The 15,639-nt window shown below is 51.2% G+C and overlaps 1 pseudogene; it reads left to right on the top strand.

The window, feature by feature from the left end:
* Nucleotides 1-13,997, top strand: part of LOC140454567 (uncharacterized) — a 63,561-nt pseudogene extending 49,564 nt beyond the window's left edge.
* Nucleotides 13,998-15,639: the final 1,642 nt, after the last annotated feature.

Below are 15,639 nucleotides of genomic sequence, written 5' to 3' on the forward strand. Positions count from 1 at the left end.
GATGGCAATTCAAGCAATGTCTTCCTTTCTCTCACTCGCTCCCTCTCGTTCACTCTCCCCTTTTATTAAAATTTCGGGATTAATCCGGATTTCAGACCCTGCAATCTAATCCTCTGGAGAGTGCCATGTCAGTGCTGAATGACTGCGTGGCGTCTAATCTGGTTAGATCCTGACCTCTCCCTCTGCGTTCCAATTATCTGAATGCCCCGGTGCTCCTGAAAGCAAAGTCCCTTGCAGCAGGGGGTGTGGTAACATTTCTTCTGTCTCTGGAACTGAGTCTGAAACATATCAATCATACTTGGCTTTATGATCACAGTCTGTGAGGGGGAAGAAAGAGTTAACAGAACCTCCTGAGAGCCATGAGTTGTGTTCACTGTGTCTGTTCCTTTAAACACTCTCTCTCTATAAGCTCGGACTTTTCTCTCTGAAGAGAAGGAGGAAGACAGGAGACCTGATCGAGGTGTACAAGATAATGAAAGGAATGGATAGTCAATAGCCAGAGACTTTTCCCCAGGGCAGGATTGACTGGTACGAGAAGTCATAGTTTGAAGATATTAGGAGGAAGGTATAGAGGGGACGTCAGAGGTAGGTTCTTTACGCAGAGAGTTGTGAATGCATGGAGTGCGTTGCCAGCTGTGATGGTGGAAGCAGAATCATTGGGGACATTTAAGCGGCTGCTGGACATACACATGGATACCAGTGAGTTGAGGGGTGCACAGGTTAAATTACTATATTTTACATTAGGATTAAATCTCGGCACAACATCATGGACCAAAGGTCGTGTTCTGTGCTGTACTTTTCTATGTTCTATGCTGCACCATGCTGTGTCCCTAATTGCCCCCTTGAGAAGTTGGGGGTGAGCTGCCTTCTGGAGCCACTGCAATCCATCTACTGTAGGTAGACCCACAATGCCCTGAGGGAGAGTATTCCAGGATTTTGCCGGTGGCACAGTGGTTAGCTCTGCTGCCTCACAGCGCCAGGGACCTGGGTTCAGTTCCAACCTCGGGCGACTGTGTCTGTGTGGAGTTTGCACGTTCTCCCAGTGTCTGTGTGGGTTTCCTCCGGGTGCTCCGGTTTCCACCCACAATCCAAAGATGTGCAGGTTAGGGTGGATTGACCAGGCTAAATTGCCTGTAGTCTAAGGTGTATCATTCAAGGGAATGGGTCTGGGTGGGTTGCTCTTCAGCACTTTGGTGTAGACTTGTTGGACCGAAGGGCCTGTTTCCACACTGTAGACCAGCTAATCTAAGGGAATAGTCTACAAGGTGCACTGCAGAAATTCACCAAAGGTCCTCTGGCAGCACCTTCCAAACCCACAGCCACTTCCATGTAGAAGGACAAAGGCAGCCGACACCTGGGAACACCACCCCCTACAAGTTCCCCTCCACTCAACACCCTGACTTAGAAATACATCTCTGTTCCTTCAGTAGGCCAAAATGCTGGAATTTTGCCACTAATAGCATTGTGGGTCAAACATCTCCAGCCAGAGAGTGGGGAATCTATGGAACCCATTGTCACAGAAGGCTGTGTGGAGGTCAGGTCATTGAGTGTATTTAAGACAGAGACAGATGACTCTTGATACTCAAGAACCTATGGGGAGAAAGGTGGGAGAGTGGGGTTGAGAAATGTATCAGTCAGTTTGTGTGTGGAGTCTGAGGTGGTAGGGGAAGCCCTAAATGAGTTTTTTGCTTCTGTCTTTATGAAAGAAACGAACTTTGTAGTGAATGAAACCTTTGAAGAGCAGGTGTGCATGCTGGAATGGATAGAGATAGAGGAAGCTGATGTGCTGAAAGTTTTGTCAAACATTAAGATTGACAAGTCGCCAGGCCCGGACTAGATTTGTCCTCGGCTGCTTTGGGAAACGAGAAATGCAATTGCTTCGCCACTTGCGAAGATCTTTGCATCCTCGCTCTCCACTGGAGTCGTACCTGAGGACTGGAGAGAGGCAAATGTAATTCCTCTCTTCAAGAAAGGAAATAGGGAAATCCCCGGCAATTACAGACCAGTAAGTCTCACGTTTGTCGTCTGCAAGGTGTTTAGAAAGGATTCTGAGGGATAGGATTTATGACCATCTGGAAGAGCATGGCTTGATTAAATGCAGTCAACATGGCTGTGTGAGGGGCAGGTCATGCCTCACAAACATTATCGAGTTCTTTGAGGATGTGACTAGAAAAGTTGATGAGGGTCAAGCTGTGGATGTGGTGTATATGGACTTCAGCAAGGCATTTGATAAGCCTCATTCAGAAGGTTAGGAGGAATGGGATACAAGGGAACGTAGCTGTCCGGATACAGAATTGGCTGGCCAACAGAAGACAGCGAGTAGTAGTAGAAGGAAAATATTTTGCCTGGATGTCTGTGGTGAGTGGTGTTCCACAGGGCTCTGTCCTTGGGCCTCTACTGTTTGTAATTTTTATTCATGGCTTGGATGAGGGGATTGAAGGATGGGTCGGCAGGAGTTTGCAGATGACACAAAGGTCGGAGGTGTCGTTGACAGTATAGAGGGCTGTTGTAGGATGCAGATGGAGTTCAACCTGGATAAATGAGAGGTGATGCATTTTGGAAGGTCGAATTTGAAAGCTGAGTACAGGATTAAGGATAGGATTCTTGGCAGTGTGGAGGAACAGAGGGATCTTGGGGTGCAGGTACATAGATCCCTTAAAATGGCCACCCAAGTGGACAGGGTTGTTAAGAAAGCATATGGTGTTTTGGGTTTCAGTAACAGGGGGATTGAGTTTAAGAGTTGTGAGATCTTGGTGCAGCTCTATAAAACTTTGGTTAGACCGCGCTTGGAATACAGCGTCCAGTTCTGGTCGCCCTATTATAGGAAAGATGTGGATGCTTTGGAGAGGGTTCAGAGGAGATTGACTGAGCTCGGACTTTTTTCATTGGAGAAAAGGAGGAGGAGAGGGGACCTCATTGAGGTATACAGGATAATGAGAGGCATAGAGAGAGTCGATAGCCAGAGACTATTTCCCAGGGCAGAAATGGTTAACACGAGGGGTCATAGTTTTAAACTGGTTGGAGGAAAGTATAGAGGGGATGTCAGAGGTGGGCTCTTTACACAGAGTTGAGAGAGCATGGAATGTGTTGCCAGCAGCAGTTGTGGAAGCGAGGTCATTGGGGATATTTAAGAGACTGCTGGACATGCACGTGGTCACAGAAATTTGAGGGTGCATGAGGATCAGTGGTCGGCACAACATCGTGGGCTAAAGGGCCTGTTCTGTGCTGTACTGTACTGTACTATGATTGCATGGCAGAGCGACTCAATGGGCTGAATGGCCTAAGTTCTGCTCCTCACGGTTTAACCAACAGCTCACCACCACCATCTGAAGGGGCAATCAGACACCGACAGTAAATGTTTGCCTAGATCCTGAGAGTGATTTTTTTAAAAACACCAGTTTGACTTCTAGTCTCTGATAACATTTGTAAAGTGAGTTTTTACACCTTGATTCTGTCTACAGCATCTACAAGACGGAAATTAGGCCATTCAGCCCATCAAGCCTGCTGCACCATTCAATCTTGGCTGATAAGTTTCTCTATCCCATTCTCCTGCTTCCTCCCTACAACCCTTGATCCCCTCGATACTCAAGACCCCATCTATCTCCGTATTAAATAAACTCCGTGACCTGGCCTCCAATCTTCTGTGGCAATGAATTCTATAAATTCACGACTCACCCTGCACCATCCTTCCACCCGTCTGCTGTTGGAATCATAGAATCCCTACAGAGACTCGTAGTGTGATATACAGGAGGCTAACCTAATTGCTCTGACACTGGGTAATAGGGGGGACAGATGGGTTTCACCATTGGGTCCCCCATTCTGGCCTCGGTGTGGTGAGTGGGGAGGTTCGGTGGGAGAGTGGGTAGCTCAGGGTTTCTGGCCTTTCCAACATCTCTGCCATGTTATCCCGTGAACGTACAGGCAGCAGTTGGAGCAGCAGAGGTTGGAGCAGCAGAGGTTGGAGCAGCAGAGGTTGGAACAGCAGCGACTGGAGCAGCAGCGACTGGAACAGGAACGCGAACAGCAGGAGAAGCGCAGTGCAGGTACGGTGCAGCCAGGAGGCACTGTTGCCTCACGGTGGGGTTCCAATCGCCCGCGGGCTGGAGGGAGGTGGAGGGGTTATTTTGGGGGACAGGGCCCCATATGCAGCACTTGCCCACTGGGAAATCTCAGGCGAGTACTGGGAAGGGTGCGGGAACGAGAGGCCTTGGTGGTGGATCAGCGGTGATTGCATTGAACGGCCGAGCAGAGTCGATGGGCCGAATGGCCTGAGTGTCCTCTTTGGTTATCCTGTTTCCTGAGGGCAGATGACGAAACCTTTCCTCAGGAGGAGGAGGACAGGGTGGGGTTTGAGGGGCATTGTGCGGGGGGGGGGTTAGAGTGTGAGAGCGTCGGTTAAAGCTCCTGGTCTAAGCTGAGCCCCCACTTGGGGGGGGACTCCCGTTGGCGAGTTGTGTATCTCCCCAGCATCTGACAGTTCAGGAGAGCAATTTCCTTTTTTCTTTTAAATTGTAAATCCCTGAGAGTGGATTTAATTCCCTGCTTCCTGTCAGACACCCAGCGTCCGACTGACCTGGCTCACGCCCCTGAACAACTTGCATTTACGTAGTGCCTTTAGATGCAGTGCTTCGCAAATTTTCACCATGGCACTGTTGCCAGACTCGCAAAGTTGTGCTCCCTCCCTCCCTCCCTCCCTCCCTCCCTCCCTCCCTCCCTCTTTTTTCTCCCACCTCCCCTTCCTCTCTTTCCCCCTCCCCTTTTCCTCCCTCTGTCTTCCCCCTTCCCCTTCCCCCTTTCTTCTTCTCTCCCCCTCCTCTTCTTCTCTCCCCCTCCTCTTCTTCTCCTCTTACCCCCCCTCCCTGACTAGTTTTGTGAATCTTGTGCCTTTGATGCCTTTAACACGGTGTACCGAGTGGGGCTGTGACTGTGAGGGAGAGAGTGAGGGTAGATGTACCCTCTCTGCGCCTTGAACGAGGAGCTGGGTTCCTGCTGAGATGCAGGAGCCTCTCGGGCGCAGTAGTTGCTCATGTGCTGTGTGCGCTCCCTGCTGTCGGCTCCACAGCCAGCACAGCCCCTTTGGGAAAGGAAGGGGCCAACATCGGCTGGGTGGGCCAAACCGACCCCTGCCCCCCCACCCCGTCGCAGGGAGTGGAGGGTCAGCGGACATCGTAACCAACACCTGCTCTTCGTTTCCTAGCACCTGGGCCTCCACCCCCACCCGGGGGGCCCCCTGCCCCGCCTGGACCCCCACCTCCCCCGGGACCACCGCCGCCTCCCGGACCCCCGCCTCCGCTGTTGGGGAGTGGGCCTCCCCCTGCTCCACCGCCACCGCCCCCTTCTGGCCAGTTGGGGGGTGGTCCCGGAGGCGGTCTCGCTGAGGCCCTGCAGGCAGCCAAGCTGAAGAAGGTGGCACGGGTGAGTGATGGTGACGGGGGTGGGGGGAGGGGGGGGGGGGGGGGGAGATGTGGGAAGGGTGATGGGGGCGAGACAGGGAGATGGTGGGAGTGTGGGGACAGGTGGGGCAAGGGGGAGGGTGTGTGATGGGGATGGTGGGGGTGTGGGGATGGGGAGGGGAGCATGGCACTCTCTGCCGTTAAATAATCCACAGTGTGTTGTTGCCGAACCCCACCCCCTCTGGATGTGGACTTTGATCAGTTCGGACTCTTTGTCCTTGGGTTTGAGGTGATTTGGGGTCGTTGGGGCGGGGGGGGGGATGCGTTTGGTGAGGGTTTGGGATTTAGTGGAAACCTATAAAATTCTAACTGGACTAGGCAGACTTGATGGGCAGAATGACCTGCCCTGTGCCATATGGTTCAATGGGAGCTGAAACAGTGCAACTGGGGGAAATCGGCCAGTTCGATACACCAGCCTCTCAGACTAATTCCTAGGGTGGCAGGCGTGGCATCTGAGGGGAGATACATTCACTGGAGTTTAGACAAACAAGGGGAATCTTAGATCCCAATAAAATTTGAACAGGACTAGTTTAAGGTGAGAGGGGAAAGATATAAAAGGGACCTAAGGGGCAACTTTTTCACACAGAGGGTGGTGCGTGTGTGGAATGAGCTGCCAGAGGAAGTGGTGGAGGCTGGTACAATTACAACGTTTAAAAGGCATCTGGATGGGTATATGAATAGGAAGGGTTTGGAGGGATATGGGCCAAGTGCTGGCAAATGGGACTAGATTGGTTTGGGATATCTGGTCGTCATGGACGAGTTGGATGTCTGTTTCTGTGCTGCACACCTCTGTGACTCTACGACCAAGTAAAGGCAGGAAGGATGTTCCCAATGACCAGGGGAGTCCAGAACCAGGGAGGGGGGGGGTCACGGTCTAAGGATATGGGAAGGACTGAGATGGGGAGAAATGTCTCCACCCAGCGAGTGGAGGAGCCTGTGGGATTCTCTGCCACAGAAAGTGGTTGAAGCCAAAACATTGAATATTTCCAAGGAGTTAGATATAGTTCTGAGGGATAAAGGGACCAAGGGATATGGGGAAAGGGTGGGAACAGGAACTTCCTCTTTGTGGGTACTGCTTCCAGGTTAAGGGTTACCATGTTAACTGGCCCAGTAGTTCTTCTCATCCAAGTAATCAAGAATTAATTTCTTCACTATTGATGCAAAGTCTTGAAGTTAGTTTCACATTTTCTTAGAGAAACAAACTGCAAGTGAGAAACTTTCCTTTTTTGTGATTTTTTTTAGGGGAAAGATTTGACAATGATCAGCCATGGTCATATTGAATAGCAGAGCCCTGTCAAGGGGCCAAATGGCCTACTGCTGTTGCTATTTTGTGTGTTGTTCACAAGTCTTTTAATGCTTTATCGCTTTCTAAAAACAGAAGATCCAGACACTGTTGAGGGATAAGTGCACAGCAAGCTCCCACAAACAGTGACCAGGCCAGGGCCCCACCCCCGCCCCCTTCCCCAGTAAATCCAGGGCTGTTGGTCTTGGGGAGGCTTTGGGGTCTGAACAGCGGGCAGTGTTCCCGCCCCCTCACCGCAACTATTTCTGGGATCTTGCTGTGCAGGGTCTGTCAGGGGTGGCTGGGGCAATGGGTCTTGGGCAGCAGAAAGAGGCGCTCAGTCTCTCTGTGATGATTCCCCGTTTGGTGAATTCTAAAGTCTCAGCTGTGTGTGTCTCTCTCACACCACCCCACCACCATCTTCCCCCCTCTTTTTTTCCCGCCCCCCCCCCCCCCCCCCCCAGGCTGAGGACAACGCCCGCGTGAGTGGGAGCTCCAGCCCCCGGAGTGACAACAGCAAGAACAGTGGCGGGGGAGGTGGAGGAGGGGGGGGGAGGAGGAGGAGGAGGAGGAGGAGGGCTGATGGAGGAGATGAGCGCCATGTTGGCACGAAGGTGAGTCTCTGGGCTGATCGACAGGGTGGGGCCTTGCGATTTCCTGTCACGAATTCTCCCGCCTGCAGCAATTCCTGTTTTTGTCAAGGTGCCTGTCCCTACGTTAGGGCGAGGGGTTAATCAAGGTACCCAGGTAACATTCTGGGGATCTGGGTTCAAATCCCACTACGGACGACAGAGCCTGTTGCCTGGGGAGGTGGCCACGTGGGGTGGGGGACGGAAGAGGCTGTGACCGAGTGGTGGAGGGGGAAGGGGAATGTGGCCTAGCGGGGCAGGGGGGATTGGGAGAGCCTGTGGCCTGGCGGGCAGGGGAAAGCAACCTAATGGAGTGGGAAACGAGAGAGCCTGTGGCCTCGAGGGGGGGAGGGGAAAGCGGCCGAGTGGGTTTGAGTGTATGGGGACAGCCTGTGGCCCAGTGGGAATCCAGTGACCACATGGCGCTGTGTGAAGAACACAGGGGGTAACTTGCATCCACTTTCCTCACCTTCATGTTGGACCAGTGACCTGGAGGGTGGACTCGCCCATTGGGGGAGTGAGGGAGGGAAGGGGAGAGTAGGTTGGATACAGGGGTGTGCGTGTCAGTGGAGGGACGGTGGGTGGGGTAGTGGCATGTTGCTAACCAAAGCCACTCTACCTCTCCACGTTAACCCCGGTCTCCCCCTTTCGCTTCAGACGGAAAGTGTCCGAGAAGCCTCCAGTGAAGAAAGACGATGAACCAAGTGTAAGTGACGGGGTTGGGGGGGGGGGGGGGGGGGTGCAGGGCGGGGGTGGGGTTTGGGTGTTTCGGTGGGCTGAGGGGGGGGGAGGGGGGCGAGCAGAATTGGCGACCTCTGGACGACGTAGGCTGAGATCAGGAGGGGGTAGTGATTTGGAGGCAAACCGAGGGATTTTGAGATCATCATGGCGCTTGACCAGGAATTGTGGGTTTGCTGAGTGAGCCCCGGTGGGAGGGAGGGAGGTGATATATGATGTGAAGCTTGTTAATGGCCTGGTTTGGAGGGAGGGGGCTGTTGGGATGGTAAGGGCTGAATGAATGGGGCACCCATTGGCGAAGTGAAATCTGGAGGGAACTATGGGCCTGAAGGAAGTTAATTGGCATCAGATGAGAATGTCTCTGACTCTGCCTGTGAGGTCGGGGTGTGTGTGTGGTGTTTATAAAATGATGGCCTCCTATGAGTTGGGGGAGGTGTGAGGGGGTTGGGTGGGACTGAGCAGTCTGCTCGGTGTTGAATGTCTCTCTTTTTTTAACCCCATTGTTTAATCTGTTTTCTCTCCAGGAAGACACCAACACAGTGACCAAAGTGACGACCGTACACAGCAGTGGTATGCTTCAATTCTCTGCTTTCAGACAAACTGTGCTTTCTTGCATTTTCCCTTGTCCCAGGTGAGGTAGGTGCTGACTGTCTGGTGTGGGGGGGGGGTCACACTAATGGTTGGAGCTGAAGGGGGCCTGATCTTATTTGACTGGAGAAGCCACAGTGAAAGGCCATTGGTAACAATAAAAAGAGATTGCTGGGAAAACTCAGCAGATCTGTGGAGAGAAAGCAGAGTTAGTCTTTCGGGTCGAGTGAGTATTCAGAAACGTTAACTTTGTTTCCCTCTGTCTGTCTCCACAGATGCTGTCAGAACTGCTGAGGTTTTCTGAGCAATTTCTACTGTTGTGTCTGATCTCCATAAGTATAGAACCCCCTGCAGTCCAGAAAGAGGCTATTCGGTCCATTGAGTCTGCACCTACCCTCCCATCTTTGTCTGTGAACTGTTTCCTGGGATGAGAGCTTTGTCCTTTTTGAGGAGGACGCTGGGTAATCTTGGCCAATGCACTCCAGAGTGTGGAACAATGAAGAGACAGGTCTGAGGATGATTCTGATAGGGTCAGCATGCAGAGAGGGGAGGGTTGGGGTGGCAGGGAGAGAGGCACAGTCTCTGGATGTGAAACCGAACATTTCAGACGGACATGAGGGAAAATGTTTTCGCTCAGGAGGTCGTAGAGATGTACAGCATGGAAACAGACCCTTCGGTCCATCCTGTCCATGCCGACCAGATATCCCAATCTGATCTAGTCCCACCTGCCAGCACCCAGCCCATATCCCTCCAAACCCTTCCTATTCACATACCCATCCAAATGCCTTTTAAATGTTATAATTGTACCAGCCTCCACCACTTCCTCTGGCAGCTCATTCCATACACGTACCACTCTCTGTGTGAAAAAGTTGCCCCTTAGGTCTCTTTTATATCTTTCCCCCCTCACCCTAAACCTATGCCCTCTAGTTCTGGACTCCCCCACCCCAGGGAAAATACTTTGTCTATTTATCCTATCCAAGCCCCTCATGATTTTACAAACCTCTATAAGGTCACCCCTCAGCCTCCGACGCTCCAGGGAAAACAGCCCCAGTCTGTTCAGCCTCTCCTTGTAGCTCAGATCCTCTAACCCTGGCAACATCCTTGTAAATTTTTTCTGAACCCTTTCCAGTTTCACAACATCTTTCCGATAGGAAGGAGACCAGAATTGTATACAATATTCCAACAATGTCCTGTACAGCCGCAACATGACCTCCCAACTCCTGTACTCAATACCTTGGTTCAATTCCAGCCTCTGGCAACTGTCTGTGTGGAGTTTGCACATTCTCCCCATGTCTGCGTGGGTTTCCTCCGGGTGCTCCGGTTTCCTCAAGCAGTCCAGGGATGTGTAGGTTAGGGTGGATTGGCCATGCTAAATTGTCCCATAGTGCCCAGGGATGTGCAGGTTAGGGTGGATTGGCCATGGGGAATAACCCTATATTGTCCAGCTGTATGTGTAGTTAGGTGTATCATTCAGGGGAAACATAAAGTAATACAGTAGGGGAATGTGTCTGGGTGGGATACTGTTCGGAGGGTTGGTGTGGACTTGTTGGGCCAAAGGGCCTGTTTCCACACTGAAGGGATTCTATTGTATTCCACGCTGTCACATTTCGGATGCAGTTACAGAGAAACATTGTCTCAGCTGCTCTTGGGCACCCCCAAGTGCTAATTTGAGGAACAGCAAAGACCCAAGTTTCCTGACTTGGCTCCTCTACTTCATCCACAATATGGACAATCCAGCAGCAATTTTTCCAGATTTATTTTTGTTTGTTGGACAGTCCTATGTTGGGGCCCCAACAGCCCCAATCTTTATTTCCCCCACCACCTCGTCTCCCCACCCACTGCCACCATTTTCAGTGCTTCCCCACCCTAACAAGGACCTTGGGTGGTGTTGTAAAACGGAGGAACCTAGGGGTTCTGGTATATAATTCTTTTGAAGTTGCATCACTGGGTGGTTAAGAAGGCATTTAGCGCACTTGCCTTCACTGCTCAGACCTTTTGAGTGTAGGAGTTGGGATGTCATGTTGCGGTTGTACAGGACATTGGTAAGACCTCTACTGGAGTACTGTGCCCAGTTCTGGTCATCCTGCTGTAGGAAGGATATTATTAAACTGGAGAGGATTCAGAAAAGATCTACCAGGAGGTTGCTAGGAATGGGAGGTGGGGGGTGGGGGGGGGGGGGTGGTTTGAGTTGTAAGAAGAGGCTGGATAGGCTGGAGCACTTTTCACTGGAGCATGGGAGGCTGAGAGGTGACCTTTATGGAGGTTTATAAAATAATGAGGGGAATCGATAAGGTGAGTGGCAGGTGTCTTTTCCCTAGGGTGGGGGTATTGAAGACTGGGGGGGGGGGGGGGGGGGGGCATATTTTTGAGAGAGATTTAAGAAGGACATGAGCAATATTTTCAATGTGTGGAATAAACTTTCAGAGAAAGTGGTGGGTGCAGGTACCGTTACAGGGTTTAAAAGGCATTGGGATAAGTATGTGGATAGGAAAGGATTGGAGGGAAATGGGCCAGGAGCAGATAGGTAGAACTGGTTTAGTTTGGGGACTGTGTTCAGCATGGACTGGGTGGACTGAAGGGTCTCTTTGCGTGCTGTATGACTAATCTAAAACAATGGAATCAAATCAAAACTTCTTCACCGGTGTTTTCTTCACCGTCCTGCCTATCCTGGCAGTGATAGTGTGGTGGCTCAGTGATTAGCACTGCAGCCTCACAGCCCCAGAGCCCCAGGTTCGATTCCAGCCTCTGATTCTGCATACTCCACACTGATATTCTCCCCGTATCTGCCTGGGTTTCCTCTCGCAGTCCAAAGCTGTGCAGGTTAGGGCAGATTGGCCATGCTCAATTTCCCATAGTGTTCAGAGATGTTCAGGCGAAGTGGATTAGCTCTGGGAAATAAGAGGTTATAGAGAGTGAGTCTGGTTGGCCAAATTGCCCTGTAGTGTCCAGGCATGTGTGGGTTAGGTGCATTAGTCAGGGGTAAATGCAGGATAATATGGGTATGGGTGGGATACTGTTCCGAGGGTCAGTGTGGACTTGTTAGGCCAAATGGCCTGTTTACGCACTATGGACTATCTCCTGGGTGTTGTTCCTGGTGGATGAGTCATGGCGTTGGATGGGCTGAATGGCCTCTGTTTGTGAGTCACTTCCATCAGTCCTGGCCCAGTTGTTTTGTGGGGGGGGAGGGGGCGGGGCTTACCAATGGTAAGCCAGTGAGGGAGGTGGGGCTGGGTGTAAGTCGAAACCCGAGAGGCGCATTGGAGTGGAATATATTTGGGGGAGCTGCCTTTCTTCAGGGCTTTCTCTCGCTCTCTTGCTCTCGCTCTCACCACACTGTGCCGTCCCATGGCATTTATGAGGGAATGGATGACTGTGTACTGGAAGCAGCTCTGAGGATTTACCTACCTTCCAATCTCTGCCATGAGTGGATTGCCTCATGAGCCTGGGTTGATGTTTATTCATTCACAGGATGAGGGTGTCACTAGCTGGGTCAGCGTTTATTGCCCATCCCCAGTTGCCCAGAGGGCAGTTAAGAGTCAACCGCATTGCTGTGGTCTGGAGCTACGTGTAGGCCCAGACCAGTTAAAGATGGCAGTTTCATTCCCTGAAGGACATTAGTGACCCAGATGGGTTTCCTGATACTTGGCAACGGATCAGAATCCCTACAGTCCACACCGACCCTCCACAGAGTAACCCATTCCCTTACCCTATTTCCCCTGACTAATGAACCTGACCAGCACATCCCTGGACACTATATGGGGCAATTTAACATGGCCAATCCACCCTAACCTGCACATCTTTGGATTGTGGGAGGAAACTGGAACACCCAGAGGAAACTCACACAGACACTGGGAGAATGTGCAAACTCCACACAGACAGTCGCCCGAGGCTAGAATCGAAACCAGGTCCCTGCTAACATGAAGCAGCAGTGCTAACTGCCTGTGTGGAGTTTGCACATTCTCCCTGTGTCTGCGTGGGTTTCCTCCGGGTGCTCCGGTTTCCTCCCACAGTCCAAAGATGTGCAGGTCAGGGTGGATTGGCCATGCTAAATTGCCCGTAGTGTTAGGTGCATTAGTTAGGGGAATGGGTCTGGGTGGGTTGCTCTTCGGAGGATTGGTGTGGACTTGTTGGGCCAAAGGGCCTGTTTCCATGCTGTAGGGAATCTAATCTAATCTAACCACCATCTGCCATGGCAGGATTCGAACCCGGGGTCCCCAGAATGCTCTGGAGGTTAGGAGTTGGAGGTGACTGAATTGTAATATAGAGTCACGTCGCACGGAAACAGACCCTTCCGACCAACTTGTCCATGCTGACCGGATATCCCAAACCAATCTAGTCCCGTTTGCCAGCACTTGGCCCATATCCCTCTAAACCCTTCCTATTCATATACCCACCCAGATGCCTTTTAAATGTTGCAGTTGTACCAGCCTCCACCACTACTTCTGGCAGCTCATTCCATACACATACCACCCTCTGTGTGAAAACGTTACACCTAAGATCCTGTGGGGGACTTGGCCAGTTGAATGTGGGAAGGGTGTTTCCTCTTGAGGGAGAATGTAGGACTGGAAGACCGGAAGGGCTGCAGATGCTGGAGGCCGGAGCCGATAGATGGAAGAACACAGCAGTTCAGGCAGCATCTGACCGAAAGGTTGACTCTCCAGCCCCTTGGCAGCTGTGCTTTTCCAGTTTCATGTCTAGAACGAGGCGTCACTGTTTAATAATAAGGGGGCTCCCATGGGAAACAGAGATGAGGAAATTATTTTATTTCTGAGGATTATGAGACTCTTTGGAATTCTCCTCCTCCAAAGCAGCGAGTGCAGAATCTTCAATTATGTTGATGACAGAGGGAGATCAATTCTTGATGACCGAGGGAGTGAAAGATTATCAGTGGAGGGATGTGCGGAATGTAGAGCTGAGGTTAAAATCAGATCAGCCGTAATCTTACTGAATGGGTTACCAGGCTGGAAGGGCAGAGTGGCATACCCTTGTTCCTTGTTGGTAACAATCGACCAATCATCACCCTTTTCGCCGCGGGGTAAATTGCTTTGAAATTTGGCATTCTTGTGCGTGTGTCCTGAGGGGGTGGAGCAAGATGAGACTCTATTTAGTGTCACGTCTCTCTTAAAGGTGAGTGTTGCCCGGTTTCCATGGAAACTGTGCACCTTGACTTGATTCTCATTGGATAAAGCAGCGCCGAAGTGAAAGGGTGTTCTGATTTTCCTCTCGTTTGTTTTCAGAATCCGTGAAGAGACCTTGGGAAAAACCCAGTTCGTCAGTCTCCAGGTGAGTGTCACGTTTGGGTCGGGGGGGAGGGGGGGTGGGGTGGTGGTGTGGGGAAAGGTCACCTTCAGCCGGTTGTGAAGTGCGGCCATTCTGTCCCCCAGAGAGCTGTCCTCCATGGAATTCTGTGTCGCTGAAAGCATTTGAGGCCAAAACGTTTGAATGTTTCTGAGAAGGAATTGGTTACAGTTCTTGCAGACCAAGGGATTCAAAGGGTATTGAGGGAACGAGGGACTGAGTTGGATGATCATGTTGAATGGGTGGGGGGGGCAGACTCAAAGGGGCAGAATGGCCTGTTCCTGTCAGTTGACGATGATATTAGGAGGAAGCATAGATCACAGTCTTGGTAGCGTGTGATTAGATTAGATTACTTTTAGATTAGATTAGATTACTTACAGTGTGGAAACAGGCCCTCCGGCCCAACAAGTCCACACCGCCCCGCCGAAGCGTAACCCACCCATACCCCTACATCTACATCTAGATCTACCCCTTACCTAACACTATGGGCAATTTAGCATGGCCAATTCACCTGGCCTGCACATCTTTGGACTGTGGGAGGAAACCGGAGCACCCGTAGGAAACCCACGCAGACACGGGGAGAATGTGCAAACTCCACACAGACAGTCGCCTGAGGTGGGAATTGAACCCGGTCTCTGGCGCTGCGAGGCAGCAGTGCTAACCACTGTGCCACCGTGCCGCCCACCTCATGATGGTTGTCCACATCATCCTCCCGGGGCCCATTACCACATCCATTCCCACCCAGAGCATGGCCTGCACAGCCCCACCTGGTAAGATATCAACTTGGTTTATTTTATTTTTTCTGGATACAGTCCTTCACCCAGATCAGGACAATACCCAGGACTGGACTGACCAGTGGCAAGTAACATTCATGCCACATAAATACAAAGCTATGACCATCACCAATAATGTGGAGGTGCCCATGTTGGACTGGGGTGGACAAAGTTAAATCTCTCAACACCAGGTTATAGTCCGACAGGTTTATTGTGGAAGCACTAGATTTTGGAGTGTCGCTCCACAACCACCTGTTGAAGGAGCAGCGCTCCAAAAGCTAGTGCTTCCAAATAAACCTGTCGGACTAAACCAGGTGTTGTGAGATTTTTAACTTCTTCACTAATAAGACGATGTAACCATTGCCCCTTGACATTCAACGGAGTTTACCGTCACTAAATCCCTCACTATCGACATGCTGAGGGGTTACTGTTGACCAGAAACTCAACTGAACTCATGACAGGATGTTGCGTGGTATGGAAGGTTTGAGTTAGAAAGAAATGGTGGAGCCTTTTTCACTGGAGCGTAGGAGGTTGAGGGGCGACCTGATAGAAGTTTATAAAATAATGAGAGGTATAGATAGAGTTGATGGTAGTTGTCTTTTCCCTGAAGCTGGGGAATTTCAAGACTAGGAGATTTAAAGACGAGAGGCAAATTGTGATGGTTAGTGTGTGGAATGAACTCTGAGGAAGTGGTGGATGTGGGTGCAATTATAACATTTAAAAGACATTTGGATAAGGACGTGAATAGGAAAGGTTTGGAGGGATATGGGCCAGGAGCAGGCAGGTGGGACTAGTTGGTTTGGGATTATGGTCAGCATGGACTGGCTGGGCCGAAGGGTCTGTCTTTGCCGACTGTATGACATAAGCGCAGTATCTAC

The sequence above is a fragment of the Chiloscyllium punctatum genome, chromosome 29, assembly GCF_047496795.1.
Source record: "Chiloscyllium punctatum isolate Juve2018m chromosome 29, sChiPun1.3, whole genome shotgun sequence".
NCBI classification, from domain to species: domain Eukaryota; kingdom Metazoa; phylum Chordata; class Chondrichthyes; order Orectolobiformes; family Hemiscylliidae; genus Chiloscyllium; species Chiloscyllium punctatum.